The 21,144-nt window shown below is 41.0% G+C and overlaps 4 non-coding genes across 4 annotated transcripts; 3 read left to right on the plus strand and 1 right to left on the minus strand.

Moving 5' to 3' along the window:
* Positions 1-4,732: 4,732 nt before the first annotated feature.
* TRNAV-CAC (transfer RNA valine (anticodon CAC)) lies at positions 4,733-4,805 on the plus strand. Its single transcript has one exon. It is a non-coding gene; the product is annotated as a tRNA-Val (tRNA).
* Positions 4,806-9,495: 4,690 nt separating this feature from the next.
* On the plus strand, positions 9,496-9,577 carry TRNAS-CGA (transfer RNA serine (anticodon CGA)). The gene has a single exon. It is a non-coding gene; the product is annotated as a tRNA-Ser (tRNA).
* Positions 9,578-10,753: 1,176 nt separating this feature from the next.
* On the plus strand, positions 10,754-10,826 carry TRNAR-ACG (transfer RNA arginine (anticodon ACG)). Its single transcript has one exon. It is a non-coding gene; the product is annotated as a tRNA-Arg (tRNA).
* Positions 10,827-16,827: 6,001 nt separating this feature from the next.
* On the minus strand, positions 16,828-16,910 carry TRNAL-UAA (transfer RNA leucine (anticodon UAA)). The gene has a single exon. It is a non-coding gene; the product is annotated as a tRNA-Leu (tRNA).
* Between the last annotated feature and the right edge of the window lie 4,234 nt (positions 16,911-21,144).

A 21,144-nucleotide genomic window follows, 5' to 3' on the forward strand; every position in this document is an offset into this window, starting at 1 on the left:
TTATTCCCAGAAGGCCTAGGGTAAACGCAAAGCTCCTGCACTCCTGAGATGGCGGCGGGAGGATCACAGAACTCATCACAGAACCCCAGCAGTGCAGGGCTCAGAGGATCCGGCTTTCGCCCGCGGGGTACGGATTCTCTGCTCCGGGAGACAATTCCGGGCGGGTCCCCTCTTCCTAGAGGGCTCTAGCCGTTTGGCCTCAGGGTGGGTTGCCTGGTTGCTCTAAAGCTAAGTCTGTAGCTCGCTGTTCGTCCCGAGCGGGACCGTGACCTGACGCTGCAGTACCGACCATCGGACACTTGGTGACGACAGAGAACGGGGTTGAGGTCTCCGGAGGCAAAAGGACTGACTTCTCCATCCTAAAACCTCCAAGTCTTTGACGAGACAAGTGGAGACCAGGGTGAGTCCGAGTCAGGGCCCGTGATCCGGACCAGGGAGAAACAACGGAATCTGAAAGGGGCAAGGGAACTAAAGCCAACCAAGATCAGGCAACGCACAGTAAGGAGTTAGGAAATCTTTGCCCTTTTGAGCCTGGCCTGATCCACCTGCAAGCCGTGTCAACTCTGGCAGGGACCAGCGGTGCAACAAATTTCTACTTGCTTGCTTTTCTCTGTTGGACCCTAAAACCCTCTCTCTCTCTCTCTTTTTTTCCCCCGTACTTTTTTTGCATCTGAAGTTAATTGACTCATTTTATGTATGTATACAGTATATCGAGTAAGATCTGAAAGATTATTCTAAAAAGAGCTACTTCTTTTAATGAGACAAGTTAACTACTCATTTACTTATATTATGCAATTTATAAATTTTCTTTTTAATTGTTTAGAAAGCTGTAAGATGGTATTTCTTATCTTTAGTATTGATACACTGATAAAGAAATATATATCTTTAACTTTGTATCAGCATCTACCCTATGAACTAGTAGCTATCTTCATTTTCTTTGCACTCTAGTAATAATTTGGTGGAAAGTGAGTGGGGAAAACCAATTTTTTAATTTTAATTGTATGTGTTTATGTATTTTCATTAAAAAATTTTACTACAGTTCTTGATCTGTAGTCTTTTCTCCTCTCTTTGAGCTTTACTGCTACTGTCCCAGATTGCCAAACCCTGAGAAACCTCCCTCTGCTTAAAGGCCAGAATGTCAGCTGTTTGGGTGACTGGGCAATCTCTTGCTTTCCTTCCCTCTCCCAGGCTGTTTTTCTCTGGGAGCTCTCTCCACTCATTAAGTCCTGGAGAGGCTTCTCTCAGCTCTCTAGTCTTGGCTGTTGGCTGCTAAAATACAAAGTACCTCGTACTGGTTGCTGTTTGTTTTTCTGCCCTGCTCCCCAACTTCAGAAGGTTTTGAACTAGAGAGTGCCGCAGTGGGTATTTCCACTTTCTGGTCTTTTCCCTCACCCCCTTTTGACCTACTCACCCCTAGCAGAAATAACCAGAACTGGTTTGGCTACTTGTAATTCTGTTTGGGTCAAGCAAGCCCACAGCATACCTTTAAAGTTTCTTAGTTTCTTCTGCTTTCTCTTAATCTGGTCTTCACAGGCTTTTTCTCCTTTGTGGCTGCCCATCTGCCAGAGAAAAAGACAGCCAGAGACTTCTTTTATTCAATGAGGGCCTCTTTCTAGAATTCAGTTTACTTTGATTCTTTTGTATCCTCAACTCCTGATGGGTTCAGAAAATCTACTCCTCTAAAGCTTATAGTTAGTTATTAGGTTGAGAGGACAACCTAGTTAGTAGGTTGAGAGGACAACACTCTTGCAACCTCCTACAACTTAACCAAAAATGGAACTCAGTCCTTTATATTTTTAAAATATTTCCAGATTTCTGTGCCAAAACTGCTTGTATCATTCCTTGAAACTATTTCCTTTAGAATATATGGAACAGATTGGCCTCTCTCAGTAAGGAAATTAACCGTTCAAGGGCCTAATGTTGCCAAGTGCTTTGCATATTGTTTCAGGTTATCCTTATATCACATATCATTTATTCAACTGGTATTTTAAAATAGCTAGCTTTGTTCTTTTACTAAATTAGAAGTGAGATATAATATCCACATGACACCATGAAAACTTCAAGAAGGAAAATGGCTGACCCGTGAAGGTGTGTTGCCAGATTTTGCTTTGACTTCCAAGTGAGACTGCTGGGCGTTTACATGGCAAAAGAATGTCACATGAAATTTGGATACATTTCAGAAAGTTACCTCTAATATTGTCCCCTGATTTGATAAATGTTTATTAATAATCTACCATGATCAAGTCTAGTTTTCATTACTAACATGATGGTCCCAAAGTCACACATGGTCCTCCCCACACCCTTCTAGAGCTTAAAATCCAATACCACCATGACTTCTGACTGTCAAACAACAGAGATGGTTTTCTCCACATAGGCAATATTTTCATTTTACCTTTAAAAAGATCTTTTCTTCAGTTTTTTGTGTCTGATACTGGTATATTTTCTACACAAATGATCAGGACAGATGAGCAACATTATCCAATGAAAGCACTTACACTATGTGCCATGGAAAAGTTCTGTATATGGATACATAGCTTCCATTATCTTGGCATATCTACTTAAACATAATATCCGTTTGTAATCCTTATCTCTTGCTTTTTGCAATTTTGGGGAATAATATCACCAACAATTTTTAGAAGTAAATAGTGAAGGAAATTGTGAACCTTGTTGTCACCTAGGAGATGAAAATTTTGAGGTCAGGAGATGACAGTGTGCTATTTTGTATAGAAATGCTGAGGTGGAAGACTTCATTTATACAAAAGACTGCATGAAAAATCACTCCCAATGGGGCCTCAAAAGAGTAACTTAAATTCTGTCTTGGAAACTGTACCATGCAGAATTCTCATTCCATAACACCAGTAAATTATGGAGAGCAGTGGAGTCTGAATCCAAGCACCAGAGCTTAAAAAAAAAAAAAAAACACAGACAACAACAAAACTAATATCCTTCAGTTCAGTTCAGTCACTCAGTCTGGCTCTTTGCAATCCCATGGACTGCAGCATACCAGGCTTCCCTGTCCATCACCAACTCCTGGAGCTTATTCAAACTCATGTCCATCGAGTCAGTGATGCTATCCAACCATCTCATCTTCTGTTGTCCCCTTCTCCTCCTGCCTTCAATCTTGACCAGCAGCAGGGTCTTTTCCAAGGAGTCAGTTCTTAGCATCAGGTGGCCAAAGTATTGCAGTTTCAGCTTCAGCATCAGTCCTTCCAAGGAATATTCAGGACTGATTTCCTTTAGGAATGACTGGTTGGATCCCCTTGCAGTCCAAGGGACTCTCAAGAGTCTTCTCCAACACCACAGTTCAAAAGCATCAATTCTTCCACACCCAGCTTTCTTTATAGTCCAACTCTCACATCTATACATGACTACTGGAAAAACCATAGCTTTGACTAGATGGACTTTTGTTGGCAAAGTAATGTCTCTGCTTTCTAATATGCTGTCTTGGTTGGTCATAGCTTTTCTTCCAAGGAGCAAGCATCTTTTAATTTCATGGCTGCAGTCACCAACCCATCTGCAGTGATTTTGGGGCCCAAAATCTGTCACTGTTTCCACTGTTTCCCCATCTACTTGCCATGAAGTGATTGGACCAGATGCCATGATCTTCGTTTTTTGAATGTTGAGTTTTAAGCCAACTTTTTCACTCTCCTCTTTCACTTTCGTCAAGAGTCTTTTTAGTTCTTCACTTTCTGCCATAAAGGTGGTGTCATCTGCATGTCTGAGGTTATTGATATTTCTTTGGGCAGTCTTGATTGCAGCTTGTGCTTCATCCAGCCCAGCATTTCAAATGATGTACTCTGCATAGAAGTTAAATAAGCAGGGTGACACTATGCAGCCTTGACTACTCTTTTCCCGATTTGGAACCAGTCTGTTGTTCCATATCCAGTTCTAACTGTTGCCTCTTGACCTGCATACAGATTTCTCAAAAGGCAAGTCAGCCTTTTGGTCTGGTATTTTGGTATTTTGGACTGGTATTCCCATCTCTTGAAGAATTTTCCACAGTTTTTTGTGATCCACACAGTCAAAGGCTTTGGCGAAGTCTATAAAGCAGAAGTATATGTTCTTCTGGAACTCTCTTGCTTTCTCAATGATCCAGCGGATGTTGGTAATTTGATCTCTGGTTCCTCTGCCTTTTCTAAATCCAGCTTGAACATCTGGAAATTCTTGGTTCACCTACTGTGGAAGCCTGGCTTAGAGAATTTTGAGCATTACTTTGCTAGAGTGTGAAGTGAAGAAGTGAAGTGAAGTCGCTCAGTCGTTTCCAACTCTTTGTGACCCCATGGACTGTAGCTTACCAGGCTCCTTCATCCATGGAGTTTTCCAGGCAAGAGTACTGGAGTGGGTTGCCATTTCCTTCTCCAGGGGATCTTCCTGACCCAGGGATAGAGCCTGGGTGTCCCGCATTCCTTGCAGAAACTTATCATCTGAGCCACCAGGGAAGACCAATGAGTGCCATTGTGCGGTAGTTTGAACGGATATCCTTAATACACAAAAAAAGAAAAAAAAAAAAATCTCCAGGATGTTGCCTTAGCTTTCCACTCCTGGAATTTATTTAAGAACTGGGGTTATGAAAGGAGTTGGGTTTTGTTTGTTTGATTGTTTTCATAAACAGAGAAAAAAAGGAGGGAAATGCCCTGCAACCGTAAACATAACTTCACAGACATGAACAAACCTGGGCTCTACAGGCAGCCTATTCAGTTATGTAAGGGCTGGAGAAGCGCTTAGGTCAGTTGTTTCCGTAGTGTAGTGGTTATCACGTTCGCCTCACACGCGAAAGGTCCCCGGTTCGAAACCGGGCGGAAACATGTTTTCCTAAACTGTTAGACACCGCTACTTGATTTACGAGATTTCAACTTCCTTATATGTAAAAACTAACACAGCCCACAAGTCTTTGCACTTGCTGTTTGTTTGAAAGAAATTATCCCGAGAGTCCCGCCGTGATGCCTGGTTTCGCTGTGCACACGCTGTAGCGTTCCCCCTTCTCTCTTTGGCTGGATTCCCACCCGGCCTGCGAGCTCGCGTCTCTGAGACAAAATCAGAGGACGGAGATGAGCCCGCGCCACGGAAACAGTTGCTCTCTTTGGAATTGGGATTTCTACGAAAAGAGGCTTCACCAGGAACTGACTCTGAAGGCTCCTTGATCTTAGCAGGAAAGTCTCCCAACTTAAACCAGTTCTAACTGCAGAGAAATCTTATTCTTCACCCCAGCTTTTCCTAAAGGGATCTGTGCTCGTGCACCAAAGCGATTGTGCATTAGGGAAAGGGAAATAGACTGTTCAGGGGTTACTAGACAATGGCTCTGAACTGGCATCAACTGCTAGAGATACAAGATATCACTGCTGTCCATCGGGCAAAGTACATATTCATGAAGATCAGACAACCTATGAAGGTTGTTTTTTGTTTTGTTTTGTTTTGTTTTTTTGCCTCCGATCCATTTCACTGTGAGAATAGTGGGTCTCTGAGTCCACCCTGTGATTACTTTCCCAACTCCAGACAGAATCTCTATGTCATTTCCATGACTGGTGGAGTGAAGGTTATTATGGAATAAAAGGCCAATTAGACGCCACCAGAATTTTGTCTATGAAAACAATTAAACCAAGCACAAAACTGATATTCCTGGAGGGATAGCTGAGATTAGTGCCAACATCAACAGCTTGAAATGTACAGGGTCACAGATTCACCAAATTTCTATTCAATTCATTTACTCAAGTATAGAGGATAAATCTGTTATAGAGAATGACAGTTATTGTAAATCTGGTTAAGTGATTATGTCAGTTGCATCTGTTAGCCCGATGTCTTTTCACTAGTGGAGAAAATGTACACACATCCTGGCACCTGGTATGCAGCTACTGATTGCCATTTTCTCTGTATTCGGTCAGAAAGAGCATCAGAAGCAACTGAGCTTTCAGCTGGCTGAATTAACTGTATAGCTTACCTACCCTACCTATCAACTCTTCAATCATATGTTATAAATTAGTCTACAGAGACCGTCACCACCTTACCATGTGTTCTAAAGTTGAAAGCTGATTATTGTTGTTTTACGTGAATATTTTAGGCAAATTTATATTGTGCAAACTGATCACAAATGAATGGGTTTACCTTTCCAGAACTGGCTCAGTCTTGTGAGCCTCACTTGTGTCTTTATCCCAGTTTTAGTGCATATGGATTATGTAACAAAAATACCATAGACCGAGTGGCTTAAAAGACAAGCATTTATTTCTCACAGTTATGGAGGCCAGTGTTGATTCTCACTCTGGTGAAATTTTGCTTCCTGGCTGCCTGTCTCACAGACAGCTGTCTTCTCACTATATCCTCAGATGCAGGAAAGGGTGAAGAAGTTCTCTACCATCTCTTTTAGAAGGACCTAATTCTACTCATGAATGACTTAATGACCTAAAGCACCTGCCTCCCAAAACCATCACACTGGGGATTAGGTTTCAACATATTGGGGGCAGTGGGGGGAAGCATATTCAGTCTATAGCAATCCCCAAAACATCCATTTCCTTTTCTACCCTCAACTATGTTTAGTCACGGATAATATTGACCATCTGTGTGACGAGGCCAGTGGTCAATAGGTGATGCTGAGATCAGTTGTTAAGACATTTTGAATGAAAATTATCCTGAACTGATTTTTCACATCTGGAACTGCTGCCCCATCATACAGTCCTGTCAGTAGAGTCTGAGTCTTCAGAGCCATCAAAGGAGTCATTTTCTAAGATTTTTTACCTCCCACTTCTTCCTAAAATTGAGAAAGTTGACTGAGAAAGAAGATTGGACATATTTTAAAATCAAAGAAGCTTTAAAACATGATAATAAGTTACCAGCATTTTCCCCACCAACTTTTTTCTCCCACTGGATAGTATCCATACACATTCACTTGACCTTTTACAGCTCCAAACCCACAGGTGTCCATCCAGGAGGAAAGAAAAAGAACATCTCCTAGGGGGAATGTTGATGTGTGGAAGAGTATGGAAGCCTCACAGTGGCACAGAGAGTCTGAGAAACCATTTAGAATCCTGATGAAAGTTAAACTCCCAAGGAGGAGACAGGGAGGGAGGGGTGAACAGTGACTGCTTTCGTTGTTGTTCAGTCACTAAGTTGTGTCCGATTCTTTGTGAGCCCATGGACTGCAGCATGCCAGGCTTGCCTCCTTCCCTATCTCCCAGAGTTTGCTCAAACTTATGTCCATTGAATCAGTGATTCCATGCAACCATCTCATCCTCTGAATGTTGGAACCCACCAAAAAAAGTTACTCCACATCCAAGGGCAAAGGAGAAGCCGCAGCAAGATGGTAGGAGGGGTGCTGCTAAGTCACTTCAGTCGTGTCCGACCCTGTGCGACCCCATAGATGGCAGCCTACCAGGCTCCCCCGTCCCTGGCATCCTCCAGGCAATAACACTGGAGTGGGTTGCCATTTCCTTCTCCAGTGCATAAAAGTGAAAAATGAAAGGGAAGTCCCTCAGTCGTGTCGACCCTTAGCATGGACTGCAGCCTACCAAGCTCCTCCATCCATGGGATTTTCCAGGCAAGAGTACTGGAGTGGGGTGACACTGGGTGCAGTCATGTTTAAAATTAAACCCCATACCCGCAAGAGACGCACAAGCAAAACCTTGTGTACACCAGGACCCAGGAAAAGGAGCAGTGACCCCCCCCCCCCGCCCCAAAGAAACTGAGCCAGACCTACCTGTGTGACTGCTTTGGGATGGGGTTATTTTAAACAGCTTCCTTTTCCTGTTTTCCCTCCCTCTTTGGGTCTCCCAAATTCGTTAGTAGAGTAGAAGTACTAGGAAGAAGATCAAAATCTAGGTGAGGAAAAAAAAAAAAAGCACATTTCAAAAGAACTTCTTAACTTATGAGTGTATTTTACATCTTCATCCCAAGGTTATTCAATTCTCCAAAGCACTCTGTTGGAAGTTCTGTGAAACCGCCAGAACTGTGAACTGGCTAAGCGGCAAAACTGGGGACAGGAAACTGGAAAAGATTTCTCATGAAAACAATTTCTGGGAAACTGTCCACTGTAAACAGAACTACACTCTGGCCAAGACAGATAATAAAAGAAAGATACGCTACTTTCTCTGCAAAAACAAAGCAACAAAACACATACCAAGACAACTGCTAAAAATTGTATTCCTAGACCCAAAGGAGGAAGTTTTAGCTATTTACATTCTGCAATTTTGGACAAAAAAAGCCACCGAGATTACACTGTGAAGAGAACATCCTAGAGCAAATCAAGGACCTTGAAGTCAGGGTGAGTCTGACCTACTGAGCTGGTCCTGGTTGCTCACAAATAGGAGATTCAATTCAGTGTCTGAAGAACATTCCAGAACTATCTGATCTTGGATCACATGATTCTCCCAGAGACCCCCATGTCTCCTGTGGCCTGTGTGTCTAGGTCTAAGCTTGGACAACATTCTAAAACCTTTTTGCCTTTCTGCCTCAGGCTTCCTGAGTGACTTCAGATCTCATCTGTGTGGTTTGCTTCTTCTGAGGCTCCAAGTGAGGCCTCCTTCAGAATGCTGACTATTGCTGAGTTCCAGAAAGGAAGCTCTATTTCAGAGAATTCTGGTTAGAAAAATTTTCTCCCCTACTTCCTCATTTATAATGCTTTCTTGAACTTTTATTTGATTTTTTTAATAGATAACATCTAAAGTCTAAAGGGGCATGCAGTGAATTTCTCCCCCCTGCTTTCAGAGAGTTCCACCTCCTTAGTCTCCAGTCCCTCAACTGGGAACTTTTGCCATGAGTTTACTGATTATCCTTGAGAGGTTTTTATTTTTTTATTTTTTTGTAAAATATGTATTCAACCTAACATGAATATACCTCCAACAGTAGAATTCTACAGAGATTGCTCTGAACCTTTCTTTTATTTTATATGTATGTATATAGTAGTCTTTATCATTCTGTCTTAAATATGCATTGCATTCCACTGTGTAGTTGTGCCATTATTTATCTAACTAAATAATTCTAAGTTTTTTTCAATCCTACTATTTCAATGAATGCTTCAGAGAATAAGTTTGAACACAATATAATGTGTTCAAGTCTATCTCTTACATTTGTGGAAATGCTATGGCAAAGAGTATATGCATTTGAAATATTGGTAGATCCTGCCCAATTGTCCTTGTAACCTCAAAAGCATAGTGTATTTGTCTGTGGAAAACAGAAATGAATAGGATCGTAGGCACCCTTAATACGACTTACTTCATTTCGTGCCAAGTATGAAGCACAAACAGGCAATCCATGAAAACTGTAGAAACTTTTAGAAAATCAAGGATTCTTGTGATGCTGGAATATTGACTTCTCTCAGAGGTGAGACTTCGCAGCATGGAGCCTGGAAGGATGGGGACAAGCTGGATGACGCTGAGCAGACAGATCTGATGAATACTTAAAGTAAACATACCAAATAAGCAAGAGCAGCCAAAATTGGTAGGCAGGATTGTAAGTCAGGGCCCTATAACGATGTGTTTTTTTAACGTCCAAATGAACGGTGGAAGCAGAGCTGTGATGGCCGAGTGGTTAAGGCGTTGGACTCGAAATCCAATGGGGTCTCCCCGCGCAGGTTCAAATCCTGCTCACAGCGCTACTCAGCAGCTTCCTGTTCAACTCTCGAGACGATTTGTTTTTCGCTGTGAATCTCTGCTTCAGATTTAGTTTTTAAAAACCTGTAATAAGATTCCACGCTCTGATAAGAGAAATGCAGGTAGCTTCCCTAAAGAGTTCTCTGGTATTTAAAAGCAACCAGCCAACCACGCAACGGGCTAGCAAGAACTATAAAGATCTAAGGTCATAAATATCCTTGCGGGGTGTGTGTGTGTGCGCGCGCGCTCTTTAAAACTATAGAAATGAGGAAGCTGAGGCAAAGAGAAGATACACAGTTGGGCCAAGGCAATAAATCTAACCAAGGAAGAGTACGGATAGAAGTTGTGGGCACCGTGGCTGCACTCAGACCCAAATTATTGCACTTTTCTCTCAAAGGACTGCCCTCGCTTATAAACACTTCTGTATTTCCACATGCCTGTTTCGCCTACTTTGAGCCCTTTAAACATTGCTAGCCAGTTTATGTAATGATGACTGGTATTTTTAAATTTTATAATTATATTAACTTTGAACGTCTAAGTTGCTATGTGAACTTAGTTCTTAAAGAGTTTACCTTTATTGAATTATTACTTTCATTTCGCCTAATTTGAGAAGGTGGGTATTTCAGAATGTCTTCTCTGATACAGTGTCTGAAATTATTTCCTCTGGAAAGAGTTTTGGCTATTTGGGGAGTGAGATTGAAAACATATGATTAATACCTCAAGAATGTGTTTATTCCACTTTCACTATATCACAATTGAAAATTCAACGAGTCGTTAAGAATTGATCCATACACAGCATCAGTATCTAAATGCTAAATAAAAATGAAATGGTTTGAGGAGTGAATAGATGAACGACTGCAGAAATTAATGAAGCGTTCACAAGTAGAAACAATAGAAACAAGCATGTACGTAAATGGGGTTGGGGTGGGGGGTGGGGCAGCAGGCGCTAACCACTGTCGTTCAGTCACATACATGATGCTCCAAGGCAGAAAATTCTTTCATAATTATAAATATTTTAAGTGAATGTACCATGCAAAATGACCCTGAATATAACCTATCAGCTTTACCAGAATCCACAGCTCCTTCCTGTCTAACTGATTTCCGTCTTCATCGTCCAACAACTATTTTCTCAACCATTCCAGTGAACAAAGACTGATAGAAAACCTCGAATTAAAGCGGGGCCAGTGGCGCAATGGATAACGCGTCTGACTACGGATCAGAAGATTCTAGGTTCGACTCCTGGCTGGCTCGACGCCTGTTTGTTTTTACGAGGAAGAAAAAAAACTTTGTACATTTTACAAATTGATAAAAACAAAAAATTATTTGTAAGTTGTTAAAATTCTTCAAAGTAAATCATGTGATCTGGTTTTTAACCATCCGTGCTACCTGCCGCACAGAGCAATTTCGGCTGTTAAGTCTGAATGGATGCTTAAAGTCTGGGTGGATGCTTACAGTATCTGTCTTCTAAAATGTCCCCTTTATCTCGTTTCTTTCCATGATACTGAGAAGGCGAGTTGACAGAAAGGTCTTTGGAAAGATAACTTCAAAAGTTAAATATGGAATATTATTTGACCATAAAACAAAATAATTTCTGATACATGCTACACATGAAGGAACCTTGAAGATGCATGCTAAGCGAAAGAAGCCAGACACAAAAGCCATATGTTGTATGATTCCATTTATATGAGATGTCCAGAATAGACAAATCCAGAGACAGTAGTTGCCAAGAACTGGGGAAAGGGTACAGAGTTGATTTTTGTGTGATGGAAATGTTTTGAAACACGATAATGATGAAGGTTGCACAACTCTGGGAATATATTCAAGAACACTGAATTGTGCACTTTTGTGTGAATCTTACAGTATATAAAGTATATCTTAATTTTTAAAAATCAAAGAAGCAAGAAAGAAAAGAAAAATATGACCAACATTTTCTTCATTAATTGTCGCCCATTGGGAGGGTTCCCCCTCTTTAAGCTCTTCCCTGCACAATTTCTGTCTCGGAGCATCGGTCTTAGAGGGAAAATAAAGGACATAGACCGGAAAAGTTGAATCTGGAAAGAAGCTTCTGTGGACAGATGAAACCATAGCGTCCCCCTCAATTTAACGATCTTGGCAAAGATCCGCCCTGACACCTGAGAAAGCTATTCAGACTCTCATCTCCCCGCCCAGCCCCGGATCTCAACCAGAAGAGCGCCGCAGCCTCACCACCAAACTAAGAAGACTATTCAGAGTTGTACGAAGTCCGAGGCAGAAATTAAACCGTCAGGAAGAGGGCAAGGATGTCGAACCAGTCAAGGAAAGTAGCAGTTTGGGGATGGTGTCTCTTTCAACAGCTTGATCCCCTTTCCAGGTGTTCCTGCGCGTGACTTCAGACGCTTGGGGCAAAGTGGAGGCGTCTGAGAAGGAAATCAAGGTGAAGATAGAAAGGAACAAAAACATGCAAAGACTTTCATTTGGTAGTACTTATGTATTGTGGCTCAGACGGTAAAGAATCTGCCTGCAATGTGAGAGATCCACGTTCAATCCCTGGGTCAAGAAGATTCCTTGGATGAAGGGAAAGGCTACCCACTCCAGTACTCTTGCCTGGGAAATCCCATGGGCAGAGACGCCTGGCTGGATACAGTCCATGGGGTCGCAAAGGATCGGATACAACTGAGCGACTAACACTTTTCTTCACATCTTACGGAAGTTGATTGGCTCCGTACGATGTGCGTTCTAAGCGGTGCTGGCAATTAAAAGAATGAACCTGCACGTGTCTAGTCCTCGTTTGATATATTATCTGTTGGGCTGTTACCCAATTAAAGGCTGGAGTGGGGGCAGAATGGGGAGGATAGAATGGCCCAACGAATCCGGAACTTACTGATGCAAACGCTTCTCAAAGCTTGGAGCGGAGGAGAATCGCTAGGAAGGATTATTAAGCCCAGTTTTCTAGATTTCAACCCTCGGAGATTCTATAGTGATTCTAGGATGCAGCTCATGAATTTTCAGCAAACTGATGTTGTATTTTATTATCCTCTTTTTCCAACTAGTAACGACAGGGAACTTCCACGGTAGAAAGGAAAAATAGAGCGTCTATATGGAGAAGGGAAAAATAAAGCGTCTGTATTAAAATAGAGTGTTTAATATTATTCCACGAGGCTTTAACCAACCAAGGTAACCAACTTTTCTTTTCCCAAGATTTTGGGACTGCTTTTTTTTTTTCTTTTTTTTTGGTTGTGGTGGAGGCTTGTTGTAAAAGGAAGTCCGTTTCAACTTCCCTTTCAAATAAACAAAACACATTTGATATATTCATCAGATCACTCTTGGACCTAAAGGAGATAACAGGTTCTTTTCAAAAATTGCGGGGAAGTTCTTCCCCTCCTTAAAAAAAAAAAAGCTACAGAGATAATACTGTGAAGTGAGTATTATTTCCTTTTCCCCAGAATGTTGGGTTAGGGTTAAGATGCCCAGTCCAAAACAATAAACATTAACACATGCTTCTAAATTCAGTTTATTTTTAAAAGAAACATCGTGTAATATCTCATTATTTTTATTGATTGCATGTCAAAATGATAATATTTGGAGTTAAAACATTAAAATTAATTCCACTTGTTTATTTCTACTTCTTAAAATATGACTACTAGAAAAATTAAACTTACTTGTTATGTGATTTTTTTTGTTACCTCTCACATCATCCTATGGTTATTGATGTAGTAACATCAGTAAAATATGATCAATTTGCCAGGGAAGTGGTTCTTTTGAGCAGGCTCCACAGCAGTGTCCTATTCCAAAGAATTTCCAGTTGATTTTCACTTCAAAAAATGTGTATTATTCTCTAGAGGCAATTCCTAGTGTGTGAAAATGAAAACTTTCTCACAATAATTTATCTGTTTTTCTTTTTCTCTATCGAAGAGGGCCAGTTAAAGAGCTAGTTTCATAAGTAAAAGATCCTGAAATGAATTTTAGCAGAGCTCTCTTCATAGGCTTTATCCTTCTGAAAAGTGTTAGCCTTCGTTTTGTTGAACACAGTCTGGGGAATTAACCTTGATCAAGCCCATGTTGTCCAATTGCTGAATGATGTGGGAAACGAAGAGTCTAATGTTTACTTCATCGATGTGGTTTCTGAAGATGGCAGGCACTGGAACTTTTATAAGAAGAGAAGTAAAGACTGAGTGAACTATGTAAAAAGTTGCATGAAAAATCATTTCACACGAGGTATGACTGAAGCACTATAAATTACTATTTGAACACCAAACAATTCAGATTCTCATTGGATGACAATGCCCCTCTCATATGTGCGAGATTATCAGTGATTTACTTTGCAATCTTCAGATATTTTGGCTTTCATCTATGAGGTTTCATCTATCCATGTGAGAGTTTACAATGAGAGCTCCAGCAGTTACTAGAAACCACTGCCTTTTCTTTTCCTTTTTTGTATATAATCCCCACAACCAGTCTTAATTCTTTCTGATATCCTAGGATATTTACCGCACATGATGGTCAATAAATATTTGTGAATGGATTAGTGAATACCTAATTTCTTTTCTGTACAACTGTGGAAGTCAGTAGAATGGAGCTGTACACTGAAGATACTGATGGCTGCAGGAACTCTTAGAACCAAGAAAGCTAAACTCTTTCCTCTTATTGTGTCTCTCCTGCACCCTCTACTGACAAAATTTCAGTGCCACCTGGCACAAGAAAATAGAAGTTTAAAAGGCCCAGATCCCTCTGCAAAAATAAATAAATAAGCTAAAATGGTGAATTTGGAGCTGACAAGAGCATTAGAGGAAAAAAAAAAACCAACACTGTTTTTCCTCCTGTGTGTCTTCTTCAGTACTCACACAGAACACTTTACTTCAGACACTTCTGGCCAGTAAATATGTGGAAGTTCCTCCCCAGCCAAGCAATTTTGCAACACCAAGTGTCCTACAGTTTAACTCAATGCTGACATTATTTTTCTTGAAATAGCCTCAGATCCCAAAGCTTACGATGAGATTAGTCCCTCGAGACCACTCCCATTTCAGATGCCAAAGGAACATAGTAGGTACCCACATTATCCCAACACATAAACAGGTGGCAAATTTCAGTAGATTTTTGGAAACTAAGAGTCAAATAAATATGCTAAATTCAAACATACACACACACAGAGACTAAGAGACATAGGATGTCTTTGATAGACTAACTAGTAGACTCTATAGGGATGAGAAAAGAAATGATCAACCTGAAGGCCTAGAAACTATCCAAGCTAAAACATCATGGGGAAAAAAATAAAAAGAAGTAGCAATTAAGAGTTACTGATTAATACATTTGTAAAGAGAATCCCAGAAGGTGAGAAGAGAGGAAAGAGCAGAAAAAATATTGGGAGAGTTAATGATTGAATATTTCTTCCCAAGATAAGGAAATACAGGTATCTCTCACTTTTCAAAAGTTCACTTTGCTGCCACTTCATTTTTAGGAAAGACCCGCTTTAGTACTTGTTTTACTAGACAGCTTATTAAAAAACAGAGACACTACTTTGCCCACAAAAGTCCTTATAGTCAAAGCTATGGTTTTGCCAGTAGTCATGTATGGATGTGAGAGTTGGACCATAAAGAAAGCTGAATGCAGAAGAATTGATGTTTTTGAACTGTGGTGTTGGAGAAGAATCTTGAGAGTCCCTTGGACTGCAAGGAGATCCAACCAGTCCCTCCTAAAGGAAATCAGTCCAGAATATTCATTGGAAGGACTGATGCTGAAGCTGAAGCTCCAATACCTTGGCCATTTGATGAGAAGAGCTGATTCATTAGAAAAGACCCTGATGCTGGGAAAAATTGAAGGCGGGAGAAGAAGGGGACGACAGAGGATGTGATGGTTGCATGGCCTCATCGACTCAATAGACATGAGTTTGAGCAAGCAGCTGGAGATGGTCAAGGACAGGGAAGCCTAGCGTGCTGCAGTCCATGGGGTCGCAAAGAGTCGGACACGACTGAGCGACTGAACAGCAGCAAGTTTTGCAGGGAGCCTTTGTAGAGGCTGAGCACATCAGAAGCGGCAAGGGTGGGGCCGCCAAGCTCCTCCCCCAGGAACTATACTCTGCATCTCAGCTTCAGGCTGCCACAGATTTGAACTGTGTCTCTGAGCATCTGTGCTTTATCTCCACTAACTTTGTACATTCATATGTAAGAAGTGTCCTAAGATAATTGTTTCTTCACTTCACGCCAATTCAGCTTGTGAAATGTTTTATAGGAGTGCTCTGCTTTCTGATAGTGGAGGAAACCTGTACGTCAAACCTCAGCTCCAAGGTCAGAGAATTCCAAGCTATCTAATTCTCTATCTATCTGAAACGGAAGACTTTTCATCAGAAATTAGGTATGCCAGAAGACAATGGAACAGCATTTGAAAGTGATGGGAGGCTACTTTTTTAAAAAAAATCTGTAAACCCAGAATTCTCTACCAAGGAAAAAATATTTCCCAAAGCTGAATAGGAAATAAAAGTCCTTCCTGACAAACAAAAACTGAAGTGCATTACTATCAGACCTGCAAAACAGGAAATGTTATAAGGTGATCTCAGGAAGAGAGAATACAAAGCAATGAATATACACAGTAATGAATACAACAGAGGTACATATAAGGAAGGTTTTCCCCAATTTTAATCACTCTAAAAGTGACTGACTGCATTAAGCAAAAATAGTAGTGGCATATTGTACAATAATAGCATACGTGAAAGCAAAATCTGTGGCAGCAATGACACACAATATAGGAGGAAGTATATTATTACAAGCTTCTTACATTGTAAAGGAAGCAGCATAGTACAGTTTGAAGGTAGATTTTGAATGATTGTAGCTATATATAGAAAACCCTAGGGAAAACACCAATTATGTTTTTTAAGATTTTCACATATTTCAAAGACATGAAGAAAGAGATAAAAGAAAGGAGAACACAGAAAGCAACTAATAAGACGGTGGATTTTTTTAAAATACAAGTATATCATTTGCATTATATCTAAATTCCCTAAATCCACCAATTATAGACAGAACCTGTCAGATTGGATAAAAAGAGTTCAGAGTCAACTATATGCTGGACTATTATCCACTTTGCACAAGAAACTATCATTTCCAGATAAGATACTTGCTAAAGTAACTGGATCCCTAAGCAGGAAGATCCCCTACAGAAGGAATGGCTACTCACGCCAGAACTCTCCACTGCGAGAATCCCAGACAGAGGAGCCTGCCAGGCAACAGTCCCCAGAGTCGCAAAAGAATTGGACATGACTAGGCATCAACAAAACGAATTCTACCAGGAGTGGGGTTCGAACCCACGCAGACAGATGTCTATTGGATCTTAAGTCCAACGCCTTAACCACTCGGCCATCCTGGTGGTGAGCAGTAGTACCTACAAGTCAAATATTACTGGGTTAAAATTCATTAGGCTTTCTAAATTCCATATATATGTGTTAATATACTGTATTGGTATTTTTCTTTCTGACTTACTTCACACTCTGTATAATAGGCTCCATCCAGTTTCATCCACATCATTAGAACTGATTCAAGTGCATTCGTTTTAATAACTGAGTAATATTCTATTGTGTATATGTACCACAGCTTTCTTATCCATTCGTCTGCCGATGGACATCTGGGTTGCTTCCATATCCTAGCTACTGTAAACAGTGCTGCAATGAACATTGGGGTACATGTGTCTCTTTCAGTTCTGGTTTCCTCGGTGTGTATGCCCAGCAGTGTATATGGAATTTAGAAAGACGGTAACGATGAGCCTATATGTGAGACAGCAAAAGAGACACAGATAAAAAGAACAGACTTTTGGACTCTGTGGGAGAAGGCGAGGGTGGGATGATATGAGAGAATAGCCTTGAAGCATGTATATTACCATATGTGAAGTAGATCATCAGTCCAAGTTCGAAGTATGAAACAGGGCACTGGGACAACCCTGAGGGATGGGATGGGGAAGGAAGTGGGAGGGGAGTTCAGGATGGGGGACACATGTATACCCATGGCTGATTCATGTCAATGAATGGCAAAAACCACTACCATACTGTGCAGTAATTAGCCTCCAACTAAATAAAATTTTTAAATTGATTAGGCTTCCCTGGTGGCTCAGATGGTAAAGAATCCTCCTGCAATGTAGGAGACCTGGAAATTAATTAGACTTTCTAGTCCCTGGAACATTATGAATAATTTTATACCCTTGGGATTGGAGACCAAGCTTTAAAGAGAAAAAGCAAATCCCTATAATGCTTCTTGGAAAAACTAATGAAACGCAGTAAGTCTAGTTAACATCCGTCTTATATACATCTTATATATATTTTTTCTTGTGATGAAAACTTTTAGGGTCTACTCTCTTAATGACTTCCAAATTTCAATACAGTATTAGTATTAATAACTATACTACCATGGTGTACCTTACATCTCCATAACATTTCTTTTATAACTGGAAATTTGTACCTTCTGACCCCTTTCATTCCTTTAACCCGTCCTCCACTCCCCTCTCAATCACCAACCTGTTCTCTGTGTCTAAAAACTCGATTTTGATTTATTTTGTTTTTTGGATTCCAAATGTAAGTAAAACATACAGGATTTGTCTTTCCCTGTCTCACTTATTTCACTTAGTATAATTCTCTCAAGGCCTAAATCAATGAAAGGTCATCAATAATAAAATCAGTATTTTTGTTATACATTGACATTGAAGTCGCTCAGTTGTGTCCGACTGTTTGCAATCCCATGGACTGTAGCCTACCAGGCCTCTCCGTCCATGGAATTTTCCAGGCAAGAGTACTGGAGTGGGTTGCCATTTCCTTCTCCAGAGCTCTTCCCGACCCAGGGATCGAACCTGGGTCTCCCGCATTGTAGACACACGCTTTACCGTCTGAGCCACCAGAAAGCCCACTATTTTTCATTACGTGGATAGTTAAACAAACAAATAATGTTTGCTTTATGCCAAAACAAAATGTTGAGAAGACATACTAATCACAAACTTAGGAAAAGACTGTTCTATAGCAGTGGTAACAAGCAGCCACTAGACCCGAATTTAAACCAGTTGATCTATCCATGATAATCGTTTTGTGAACATTTGCACAACCAATCACTATCAACCCCTGCTTTCTGAAATGAGCCAGCCAGGATGCACTCACTTCAGTAAACATCCCTTTGAGTGCCAACCAAACAACAAGAGTCTCTCCAGAAGAACCATGCTTCCACAGAATATGTCAATCCACTGACCCTCTGAAAGTCTACCCTAAACCCCCTCTCATAAAATATCAGTCATCAGCTCTTTCAAAGGGATGGTGCCTTACCAGCACTGCTCCCTCCTTAAATGAACATAGGCTTTGGATTTCAAGCAGTGAGTGGTGAAAATGCCCTTTTGCCAAATCTGAAATGCTGAAATTTCATTTTTTTTTGCTGGGACTGTGTTTGCTGGGGGCAGGGGTGGAGGGGAAGGAAGGTAGTGTCACTGCTGAAGAACCAATGAGGTCAACATTCATTCCCAAGTTGATGTCTGTGAGGTTATCTCCAATTTGTTAGATGACTGCAGCAAAATTATTCAGTGAGTACGTAACAAAAGGCTTGCACTGGCCCAGATGGGGACTGAACCCACATCCTTGGTGTTATTACCACCATGTTCTAACCAACTAAGCTGCTTAGTCAGCTGGCAAAGAAAGCTTTTCATACAAAAGTAATACAAAGATTCAGATTCTGGTACCTGCTTAAAAATAATACATCAACAAATTGGACAAGATAGAAAGAAATAAATCCCCAGAAACATACAATCTACTGGGACTGAATACTGATGAAACAGAAAATCTGAACAGCCCTATTACTAGCAAGAAGTTGAATCGATAATCAAAAACCTGCCAACAAACAAATGTCTAGGACCAGTAGCTTCACTAAGACATCCTACCAAACATTCAAAAAATTAAGACCAATCCTTCTCAGACTCATCCAAAAAATCACAGAGGGGGAAACTCTTCCAAACACATTTTACAAGACAAGCATTGCCCTGATACCTAACAAGGAAAAGGATGTCATCTCACATACTGAGGAACGGTATGCTGACTTACACACGACTTTGCGTGAACTTTATGTTAACTAGAACAGCCTGTCTTGTGGCCGATCAAAAATATCTGGTATACTTCGCTTTAATCATTAAAGAAGAGTGCATTGTCCAGAAGTAAAATATGTCTGCTTTGAAAATAGAGGTAAAGCTAAGCGATTTCTGTGATAGTCCAAATCAAAAATGCTAGTGGCTAGAAGAAGATGATAGCGCTGGAGGTGGAAAGAAGTTGTCGGATTGTAGATAAACTTTTAGAGTAGAATCCCATCAACACTGGTTGATGGATTTTTCATTCACTTAACATTTATTGATTGCCCATTGTGTACACTCTTGTAAGAACCAGGCACGGAGCAATGGGCAAAGGAGATGAAAAATCCGTGGCCCTGTGGAGCTTACTATTCTCATCCGGGAGACAGATGATGAACTATATAAATAAAGTATTTATACTTCTGATAATGATACGTTGCTATGAAGAAGAGTAAAGAATAGAGGAGATTTAGTGGTTTGACCTCCCCCCTCCCCCCAATTTGGACCATTTTATTAATACCTTCTTAACATTTTAAAATATTCCAACTCATGAACACAAGATAACTTTCCATTTACTTAGATCTTCTTTAATTTCAATGTTCTGTTCTCTTCAGGGTACATGTCCTAAACGTCCTTGGTTAATTTATTCTTGAGTATTTTTTTCTTTTCCATGCTCTTGTAAATGGAAGTGTTTTCTTCATTTCAGCTTTGGATTAGGGCAGTGTTTTGAACCAAAGACATGAGTAGGAAGAGGCAGAGAATGGCGGTTGACACCATGTAGAAACAGCCTTTAAAAGGTGACAAAACCTCCTCACGGTCACTGAACTAGAAAGCGGCAAGTCCAGGATGCTTCCGCAAGGGCCTTCTGCTGACTTCGGAGCTCGGAGCTCGAAGCTGTCCCGCCTCCCTGCTCTGGCCTCTGTGGATGTAGATGCTTCAACCAAGCGCCTCCCACATCTTTGTTTTTCTGTCTCTTATTGGTCAAGATGCTCGGAGAGGATTTTTTAACCTGCTTCGTCGTTATTGCCAAAGATGGCTGTTTCATCCTCACCTCTATTTTCTTATGGGGACTCTACTGTTACCCTGGGCTCCCTGCCCGATTCCTGGTCCTGGTTGCCAGAAAATTACTACAAGCAAACTTGGTAGGCACGCAGCGTCCTCCGCTCCAGCCAGGCGCACTGGATCAGAATCTCTGGAGTAGGGCCAGGAATCTGCATGTGTAACAGGCTCCCTAGGTAACTGTGATGTTCCTTGGGGCTGGCGAGCTCAGGTTTGACAATTTTTAAAGAGATGCCCACGGAAGACCTTTTCTGGACTCTGAATAGCGATCTGACTGAGGTGGGGGAGGAAGTCATGAAGATTTATGGAGAAATAGGAATCCACAGCGGAGAAGGCAATGGCGCCCCACTCCAGTCCTCTTGCCTGGAAAATCCCATGGACAGAGGAGCCTGGCAGGCTGCGGTCCATGGGGTCGCAAACAGTCGGACATGACTGAGTGACTTCACCTTCACCTTTCATT

The sequence above is a fragment of the Budorcas taxicolor genome, chromosome 11, assembly GCF_023091745.1.
Source record: "Budorcas taxicolor isolate Tak-1 chromosome 11, Takin1.1, whole genome shotgun sequence".
Classification (NCBI taxonomy): Eukaryota; Metazoa; Chordata; class Mammalia; order Artiodactyla; family Bovidae; genus Budorcas; species Budorcas taxicolor.